The sequence below is a fragment of the Haliotis asinina genome, chromosome 12 (assembly GCF_037392515.1).
Source record: "Haliotis asinina isolate JCU_RB_2024 chromosome 12, JCU_Hal_asi_v2, whole genome shotgun sequence".
Classification (NCBI taxonomy): Eukaryota; Metazoa; Mollusca; class Gastropoda; order Lepetellida; family Haliotidae; genus Haliotis; species Haliotis asinina.
In genome coordinates this window covers 52,849,405-52,860,534 of record NC_090291.1, presented here as the reverse complement: position 1 = coordinate 52,860,534, position 11,130 = coordinate 52,849,405, and the positions used below count along the sequence as shown (strand labels likewise).

Genomic DNA, 11,130 nt, shown 5'->3' with positions numbered 1-11,130 from the left:
TCTGTGACGTCATCGGCGATAATATCCAATGAAACATATCTTAAATTAGCATCTGCTGATTACCTAGTATATGCCTAAGGCATTTAAATCAAGTCAAGACTTGAATTGTTGCACCGAAAAACGTAACACAGCAAAGTCTGATACCAGAAGTGTCTATTTCCGTCCGACAACTCGCGGACAGTGAGTGTGTGAGTGAGTGAGTTGGATGTGTGCCTGTGTGTGTGCATATCTATCACATCTATCATATAACATCTTAACATTTTAATAAACGCTTCTTGATTCAAATATAAAAACTTTCAGAAAATACCAGTTTTGCAGTATTTGGTAGTTTTCATCAACTAAAATAGATCTATTTTTCGTCAACGCGTGAATACTTCTAATGGAATATGTAGATTCGTACATAAATAAAAATAAATAATCAGTGGAATTTACGGTCATCAATATCAATATCATAATGTCGACGTGTTTTGACCTTATGCATGGAATGATAATGTATGTCACATCCTGCAGTGAAAGGTTCATGTAAGTACACTGAAAATGCAGTCTAATATATACTGAAGGGGGAAAATAAGGGATCACATGAAAGCACAAGGGTTCCCTTATGTTCTTTTCCAAGTTTCTTCACAAGCTTGCAAAACAAAGCTCGCGAAGAAGACTTGGAAAAAAATAAGGAATACTTGTCCTTTCATGTCATACCTTATTTTTCCCTTGTTAACCATCCAGCAATAATGTCACAAATATTAAGACTAAAAAGATTTCTTTTGAGATTTCTTATCAATCATTGTCATATTGCTGGAATATTGCTGAGTGCGACTTAAAACTAAACTCACTCACCCTTATTATTCGTTCAAAGGTTACGACATGTACAGAGCAGTACAGCTGCCGAGCTGAGTCGTCCTTCACACACACACACACACAGAGCTCCAAGTGAACCCCTCCTACAGCAAACAGACACGGTGATGTTCATTGACAAAGGCTAACATGGGTCACTTGCTAAGTGATGACACAAACTGAATATGGTGTAACATGTTCTTTACACCATCTGTCTTATAGGCGATAGCACCAGGCCAGCACTGGGTCGACAGTTTTGTTTGTACATCATCTGTCTTATAGGCAATGGCACCAGGTCAGCACTGGGTCGACAGTTTTGTTTGTACATCATCTGTCTTATAGGCGATAGCACCAGGCCAGCACTGGGTCGACAGTTTTGTTTGTACATCATCTGTCTTATAGGCGATGGCACCAGGCCAGCACTGGGTCGACAGTTTTGTTTGTACATCATCTGTCTTATAGGCGATAGCACCAGGCCAGCACTGGGTCGACAGTTTTGTTTGTACCTCACAAAACATCTTGGGCGTAATAGCATTCAAGGTCGTTCCACAGCGGAGCAAACAGTGTGCTACTTAATTACCATTATAATAAGTGCAATGTACGCCATAGATCTAGCCAGTAGACAGTGCATGAGTACTGCACAACCCTGAATTAGACTAGAGTACAGTGTAACATCTAGTCCCTGAAATGAAAATATTTGTTTTTAAACTATTATAAAACTTTCGCAATGAAATAAAATCAAAACCAGTCGTGAGATTTCCTCCAGTTTCCAAAACTGAAGGAAGCGAGAGTGAGTGAGTGGGGTTTTCACGACGCTTTTGGGTATATTCGGGCAACATTACGATGGCGGATGCAAGAGATACGCCCCACGCTTTGAACCCATGAAGGGAATCGAACCCAGGATTTCGGCGTGACAAGGCATTGCTTGAACCTCCAGGATACCCCACCGCGCGACAGTAACCTGGACTTGCAACTTCTCAGGTCGTGTTGGATATAATTGTTTCTGTGTCGTTTTGAATGACATGAGTAGTTCATGCATGTTCTAGTGATATACCTTCCCACTCATTCAATCTAACTTTTGTAATTACAGAATCATTTCTCCTTGCTAAATAGAATTAATTAGGAATCACCACTTCATAGTCAGTTAAAACAAAGAAATAACACCAAATTATTTCTATTGGCTGACGGATCTGCCTTCCAACAAATATGGAGTACTCCAGATAGTTTTGAACAAAAAGACTCCTGGGCTGTCCGGTTTATATAGGGTTCCAGAATAACCAGACCTCAGTGTTTTAGCATCAGTATAATATAGGGCGATCGCTGGTCTCGGCGAAGTTCGATTCCCCATTTAGGTACAATGTGTGAAGACTATTTCCGGTGTCTCCCGACGAGGTGTTGTGGGGATATTGCTAAAAGTGGGGATTTTTATGTTTTAATCAAAATTGTGTTAGGTTGCTTTATTTTCTTCCGAGACTGCCCATAAGTCTAAAATGGAAGACATACCTGCATTCTGAAGGGATTCTTGTACGCACACATTTTTAGCAATACACTTAACATTTATGCGTTCGTATATTATATACGTAATTGGGGTATATCAATATATATATATATATATATATATATACCAAACTTGTGACGATACTATAGAGAATTTTGACATTTGGGGGAAATATTTTGAAAAATTTGACATGTCTGCGAAACTCATATGGTCAAATTACAGCATTTACCGTACGGAGCTAAAACTGAAGGAAGAATATACCCTTCAACATTTGAGGGAATGAGTTTAGTTTTACGCCGCACTCAGCAATATTCCAGCTATAATCGAGTCTGGACCAGACAATCCAGTGATCAACAGCATGACTATCGATCTGCATAATTGGGAACCGATGACCTGTGTCAAAAAAGTCAGTGTGCCTGACCACCCGATCCCATTATTCGTCTCTTACAAGTAGAGACGCCTTTTATGGCATATATGGGTTGCTGAAAGCCTATTCTACCCCTGACCTTCACGGGTCTCAACATTTGAGTAAATTGTACTAGGGTTATATCAAAATGTATGAGTCATAACAGTCACTGACATAATAAAAGCATATGGCATGAAGAACAACTGTGATGTCTGTATAAGACACACCGCCATGGAATAACACCTAACAGACACCATCAACTAGGGTTTTGAACGACAGTATATATCCGATTGCATTCCCGTGTCAATAGTCGACCGACCTGTGCAGTACATCTATTTATTTGTAATAGTATATCACCACCGCTGCCTTCCTCTACAAGAATACTTTTGAGTAAACGCGTAGTTATTCATTCCTGTCGTGGCTAAGTTTCTAAAGCTGTACCAACCTGCAATGTTATACACTGTAATAAATAATAATTGTTGTTTAATTTCTTCTCGGCGATGGCACGGACTGTCTCCATTGATGTGATCCCAGAAAAATGTATGGAACACCAGTGTGATGTGAAACTGGCCGTATCGCGAGGTAACTCTAATCCAGATACATGCAGTTGGTTAACGCCACAATCAGCAGCGTTACAGCTATGCGGCGACAGTTACGTCATAATCGAGTCTGGACCCGACAATTCAGTGATTAGTACTAGTACAGTTATATGGCGACAGATACCTCATAATCAAGTATGAACTAGACAATCCAGTGATTGGTTACATGGGCATCATTGTTTGTTATTCGAAGTAGGACTCGGCAGTTTGCCAGCAATATTACGGCCAAAAGTTGAGTATGAACCAGACAATCTAGTGATTGTCATCATGAGCATTGATCTACTCATGTTTGAGTACAAGCATCAGTCTAGTAAGCGAGCCTTCGCATAGATTTTTCAAGCCGTATTAGCGCTAAGACAGTCGTAAGTGCCGCACATTAACATTAACACATGACTATCTTAGCGCTAAGAGAGCTTCGAAAATCTAGGCCCTGACCACTCGATCCCGAGGGATTGCTGAAGTTCTAGACCTATATTTTCGAAGCTCTCTTTTCGCTAATATTGTCGTAAGTGCCATACATTAACATAAACGTATGACTATCTTAGCGCTAAGACAGCTCCGAAAATCTAAGACCTAATCCTTATGTTCAAGGGTATTCTTTATGTTTCTACGTACATGGCGTTTCTTGTTATATAATATCTCGCTCTACAATATACATACACCGTCTGCCCACGTGGACGACCGCTCTCTATCTACTGTCTCTCACCAAAAACTGCACAATATCTCCTACAGCATTGACAGCATACAACAACGACTGGTCATTCTGTTTGTTTGTTTGTTGTTTGTCACAATGAGCAATATTCCAGCTCTTAATTAGGCGTGGTCTGTGAGTAATCTAGTAATCAACAGCATGAACATTGATCTTCGCAACTGGAATACCATGACATGTATCATGCCGACAAAAATGGATAACTGAAATCCATTTCTAACCCGGCTCTGCATGGATCCACTGTAAGGTCATTTAGCAACGTTTAGCTAAGTGGGGTTATTTGATCGCCATGTGAACCTCTGTTTAATCTTGATATCATAATTTACGGTTAAGTATGTTAACTATCCTGTAGGTCAGTGCGCACGCACGCACGTACACGCACGTAATTAAGCCAGGATACAATCAAAGCATCTAATCTACTGTAGAAAAAGAACTCATGAAAACGTCAGTGTCGGCGATCTAAATTAACAATCCTCGTTTAGGGCAAACTGACAGGATGTTCTGTTTAACTGTCTCTCACTTACGTTCAGGTGCACGTTACCAGGATAATAAATGCTGAACAATTATGATGGGGGGGGGGGGGGGTTACTTTCGGGTTCTCCTCATATTTTAATTACACCATTGATTAACGTAAGCTATATCAGGCAATATGATCGTCGCATGTCTACTACCGATGTATGTTTAAAACAGTACATTCATATGAAGCTGACTGGCGGCATGTCTTAGGTTTGGATTCAAATTGGCTAATGTGTCTACATCAGTGTTGCCAGATATATCTAACACCATATTTATACAAACACGGCAACTGAACAACTGTTATTCTTAATCCTTGACGCATTACAAACTTAGGAATTCGCAAATCAATACCCGTTGGCGAGAAGAATATTATGACCCGTACAGGAGACCATACATTGCTCTACGCAGCCAATCGTTTCAATGCTCTATATTTAGATCTTGAGCTTCGCGAAAACAGAATCGGACAGTTACTTTGAGGACCAAGAACGGAGAGTAGGCTGCACGACGCGTGATAAGTAAGTCATGTTTAACTGTGTGACATTTTTCTGCAACATTGTTTTACCGTGTTATATCTGTTTACGGTCATTATGACGCGATATTCACCAGGATGGAATCAAAACATTACCATCAGTTTCTCTCCCACAGACATCCATGTTATTAGCAATATTACGTACCTTAAAATTGTCCATTACATACATGTAGCGGGGAATGAGATTGGTGTAAACATCTCGGCTCCAAACTGCCTCAAAGTAACAGAATGTTGTCATTCTTGAGCTGAGGGTGTAATGGTTTGCTTATATAGGAGTATTTGTAAAACCCTTGTTAATGTGTTTTGACATCGTCGACGGATCACCAGCTTCCGTTACTTACCTTGTGCGTAGCTCTGTCAACATAGTGACAGGTTAATCACTGGATATGCCGGCAGTAGAATGTTCGTAGAGTGAGATTGTGATGCATTCCAGTTGACAAATGATGAAATGAGGAAAATCGTTAATTTCCCATCGTAATCCGAATGGGATCGTGGGAATCTCGTTAATCCATTCATGCGAGTCACTAATTAGATAACGAGACACTAATTAGATAACGAAACATTTGGCAACCTCGAGAGACACATAGTTACTCAACTATTACATTCATGGATATGTTCATCAATCGTCACTGTTGTTCTTTTAGCGATTGGGAGTGTATCTTAGTGTGTCCGTCCTCAGCATGTAAACAAACTCATTGAAACTGGTGACTCGACCACGAGTGAGCACTAAATGCCTTGAGGTTGTCCCTCTTGGGATGCTTATATGATACCTATTTTGCGTTATGGTAAATACTATACAAGCTTTTGAAATGAGCGTTGTCAAAACATATAGAGTGTGTTCCCTAAAATATGCGTAAATTTGGTAGTAGTAATGTAACTGTTGCTGTTTAATTAACTTTAGTCTATAACAGGTCATTATCAACAAGAGTGTACAGCATGTGACAAAAGATTTCTGGAAACAAACTGAAGTCTAAGTTTTGACATAAGTTCAAGTTTTTGCTCAAATTTGAGAAAACAAGGAACATGCAGCATCCAGAATGAACGGAAATCAGTATCAAACTCAAACTTAGTAGATAATCTGAGTTTGGTGGACAGATTTCTTTAATTGTTTGGACTTTTTTATTTTAAAAAATGCAGTTAGGTAGCTCTCAGGACAGGGCTTGTTCACAATGCACAAACCTGGGTCCATATGTGTGACACTTTTCTTCTTGACTGCATCTGTGACCCATGCAAGGCTGTCCTTTGCCCCAAGCTACTGTCATCTCTCATTTACATGTCTCCTACATTAAAAATTGCTTTCAACATGCTAGCAAAATAACACTCTCTAGTATTACCTCGCCCACTCACTGGCCCACCCACGCATACACTGATGTAAGCAGCCAGACCACCACACAGGTGTACCTGACCATATCACTGCAATAATCCTACATACATGTGTTTCCACTACAGCATATCAGTAGCTTTAAATGAACTTATTCTCTTTTATTAGAACAACACTTGTTGATGCTTAAGTATGTTATGTCTGTAGCTGAAATTGGTATCTGACAACTGATTGTCCAGGTACAGCCCACAACCCCAGGAATCCATAGCTGGACGCTAATAAACATAGTATATATATTACCCTCATATCCTTCCACTCAAAGGGTATATGCTTAATAAAATATTCATGTTCTTATTTATTTTTAGTTTTAGTACAACTATGAAATTCTTGTGCTTTTAAGACTGCGGATAGAGAGCTGGCTAGTTCACAATAACACAAATACTTGCCCCTACATTTCCGTCAACATGCAGAACTTGCAAACCAACTTATGTACACCCAATGTTAGACATTCCTGGCCTTGCAATAGCTCTTGGGTTAACCGGAAACTAAATAGCACAAGTTTTACACATATAAATTGTACCAGAGTACCAGAGGATGCAAAAAATATGTTTGAATTATTGCAGCCTTTCCATTTGTAGCTATGGTAACATATGCTAAATGATATTACTGGGCACCACCTCACATGGCGATTGTAGCGCCATGTTAATCGTAAATCACATGCATGGTGACATAGACATATGACTCACTGCTATGATCACCTTGAGGAATGGTCTACTGGACATGTCTGATTTTCTTCACTTACTCACTTACTCAACCAAAATTTGTATGCTAATGATAAACATGAAGTTTCAGATATATTCAGTTTTTCAAAGCTGTTTTATACAAGCAACCCCAGCATCATGATTAGTCCATGAGCATCTCCGAGACACAAATAAAAGGACCCTCACCGCTCAGTCACGGGTTTAGCTTAAACCAGCACCCAGCAATATTCCCACTGTTATTCAGTGACCTATAAACAATTGAGGGACCCACATGAGTACCTGCATCCAAATATATATGTTGTTAAAGGTGTTCACTAAGTCAGTGTGTAGAATGAGTGAAATTTTCACTATCACTATTTACATGTTTAAATATCTCAGTCACTTTGCAAAGTGAATCATGCATAATTTTATCTTGCCTCCATGGAAAATACTTTAATTTCATTGGTCAGTGATGCCTTAACAAGGTTTTGTGTCACACCTCCCAGGAGGGTCACTGTTGGAGAAAATGTATACGTTTCTTTCTAACAGTGTCATCCCTCGCCTACTGGTTTAGGTAATACTGCTACAAGAAGACATACATCAGGCTGTATTACCCTTGAGAGAAGCATATGACTTAAAGTGATTTACACTTAAAGTCAGTATATACCTCTTTTGACTTCTTTTCATAGCTTCAGTTCAGGGTGATGCTTAAATTCAAGTGAACTTTTTAACTGCTTTAAATATTAGTCAGTCGGTCAAACAAATGTATAGTGGGTTATTGAATCATACGTCACTCATAGATATCGTCTATATCCCCCCACATTGCTGGATATTGCCGATGTGACGTTAAATATTAACTCACTCGCTCACATTCCTGGTTGGACTGGCCGATCTGTCATTAAACATTTGCAACACGTTTGTAATAATCTGACCTTAAACCACAAGCAAATGGTGAAACACACCTGGTGGTCTGTACGTGATGTGGATTGATGTGTAGAGTGTTGGCCCACAGCTTTATCATTGATATTAGATATAGGAATCTTAGCTATTAGGTGTAGGATGAAACCCATCCATCTAGTTGATAAGTAGCATGCAAACCAGTCAGTATGACAATTATACCATGGTGCATTAGCAGTGACCTTGTGATATCATGAATAATGACCAGTAGTGGAGAGAGGAGGGATGATAGGATTTGACCAAGTATACACCTGGAAGACAGGTATATCTTGAGGTGATGTGTGACAGTGGAGAGATGATAGGGTTTGACCAAATATACACCTGGAAAACTGGTATATCTTGAGGTGATATGTGACAGAGGAGGATGTGGACACATCCACGATCTATTGAGATCTGAGCCAGCCTCATGTGACAGTACCATCTGTCTTCTACATGAGGAAGTCTCTAGTGGCCTTGAACTTGTAAACTGTTGATCAAGTTAGTCAGTCCCCCAAATCACTTTTTCTATCACTTTACTCCACTTTTACAAGTGTTCCCGCATATAAGAGGGCAGAATTCAGAGGTGTTTGCAGTGTTGAAGTGTTCATTTTTATGCCTCGCTCACTCAAAGGAAGAGTATATGTATCTTCCAAGTCAACATTGTTAGAATACTGTTTGTCTTGTGACTTTCTCGCTCAAAAATCACTTCGCACCTTCTTATATGCAAGCCAAACCTGAAGCATAACAGGGTAAGTTAGCTGTTCAGGAATATGTGTTTTGGGTTAAGTAAGTGAAGTATTGTGACCATAGTAACAAAGATGATGATTATTATTATTATTAATGTTTCCTTAACACACTCAGGGTTATGTGATGTAATGACTGCCATGGCTTGTAGGATACAAAGTTGTGTCCATAGCAGCATACAGCAAAATGTGATGACGAAGTTATCAGTGTGAGAGAAGTTCATGAAGTAAACCATGTCATACCAAAAGAAGGAAATTTGATCATCACATCAAATTTCAGATGGAAGAAGGCATACCTATTGTTAACATATCACAATAAATAAATCATTATTTTGGTTTATTGCAGTTTGAAAGTTGGTGCACTACCCATTGCTAGCTACAGCTAGACCACAATTCAACAGTGTTTATTGCAGTTTGAAAGTTGGTGCACTACCCATTGCTAGCTACAGCTAGACCACAATTCAACAGTGTTTATTGCAGTTTGAAAGTTGGTGCACTACCCATTGCTAGCTACAGCTAGACCACAATTCAACAGTGTTTATTGCAGTTTGAAAGTTGGTGCACTACCCATTGCTAGCTACAGCTAGACCACAATTCAACAGTGTTTATTGCAGTTTGAAAGTTGGTGCACTACCCATTGCTAGCTACAGCTAGACCACAATTCAACAGTGTTTATTGCAGTTTGAAAGTTGGTGCACTACCCATTGCTAGCTACAGCTAGACCACAATTCAACAGTGTTTATTGCAGTTTGAAAGTTGGTGCACTACCCATTGCTAGCTACAGCTAGACCACAATTCAACAGTGTTTATTGCAGTTTGAAAGTTGGTGCACTACCCATTGCTAGCTACAGCTAGACCACAATTCAGCAGTGTTTATTGCAGTTTGAAAGTTGGTGCACTACCCATTGCTAGCTACAGCTAGACCACAATTCAGCAGTGTTTATTGCAGTTTGAAAGTTGGTGCACTACCCATTGCTAGCTACAGCTAGACCACAATTCAGCAGTGTTTATTGCAGTTTGAAAGTTGGTGCACTACCCATTGCTAGCTACAGCTAGACCACAATTCAACAGTGTTTATTGCAGTTTGAAAGTTGGTGCACTACCCATTGCTAGCTACAGCTAGACCACAATTCAACAGTGTTTATTGCAGTTTGAAAGTTGGTGCACTACCCATTGCTAGCTACAGCTAGACCACAATTCAACAGTGTTTATTGCAGTTTGAAAGTTGGTGCACTACCCATTGCTAGCTACAGCTAGACCACAATTCAACAGTGTTTATTGCAGTTTGAAAGTTGGTGCACTACCCATTGCTAGCTACAGCTAGACCACAATTCAACAGTGTTGATAACTGGTTAAAATACTGATGATTGGCATGTTACAATCCATCCCTGAAAATAATTGGTTGGCATCATTTATAAAATTTTCCTGTCATGTTTGTTAGTGCACAAGAATAAAGAAAAAACACATAGTTCTTTTGTTTTCTTTGCAAATAGTATGAGATGCATTTGCAAATTTCACATTCCAGTATATAAAGGAACATAATTTTTCTTTTTCTTTATGATAAATTCAATCATGACTGGGAACGAACTCGTTGCACATGTAAAGTGTAAATTTAATGACACAGACAAAATGAACCTTGTGAAAAATATTGTTAATGAAAACAAGTGTTCCAAAATTATTTGTTTTCAATTATGAGAAAACATGATCAATTGTTTCGCTGATTAGTCACAGAGACCAATCTTTGATTATTCCTTTTAATCGGACCACCAGAACATTGTAGCCATATTGTTGCCTTTGGTTGAACAAGATCATAGGGATTCCAATAGCCTCGTGTGATCTGTGTCATTACCATCAACAACGTAGTATGACCTGTTGGTCAGGTTATTTATCAGAGGAAATGTAACGTCATGGAAACTAGTCCCATGTAAGAGTTTCATGGTTTCAGTAGATAACCTTGTGCTTTGTTTGCTATACATTTAAATCATTTAGTGTCGAGTTCATTAGTAATTAGAAATATAACAATAAAATCAATATTAAGCTTTGCATCAAACTGATTATTTTTTGTTGGGGATTCCAATTGACGTCATTGTTTCTTGTGATGTGAATGCTATATTGCTAGCCATTGGCATGAGTTGTCAGCTCACCACTATTCACCAACCCATGTCGGTATGTCCACTATATTTAAATCAGTAAAGTTTGGTATATATTTTATAATATTTTGAAGCAGAAGGAAATTTGTTTTAAATATTTTATTATATTGTGCAACACATTTACAAAACATCGGTGAACATATATGTTTTAG

At 39.0% G+C, this 11,130-nt stretch overlaps 1 protein-coding gene across 4 annotated transcripts in view; it reads left to right on the top strand.

The window, feature by feature from the left end:
* The first annotated feature begins 4,978 nt into the window (after positions 1 to 4,978).
* Positions 4,979 to 11,130, top strand: part of LOC137257888 (CD109 antigen-like) — a 104,808-nt gene continuing 98,656 nt past the window's right edge. For all 4 annotated transcript variants that reach the window (XM_067795381.1, XM_067795385.1, XM_067795380.1 and 1 more), the window contains exon 1: positions 4,979 to 5,074. The gene's annotated coding sequence lies outside the window, so the exon portion shown is untranslated. The remainder of the gene's footprint in view (positions 5,075 to 11,130) is intronic.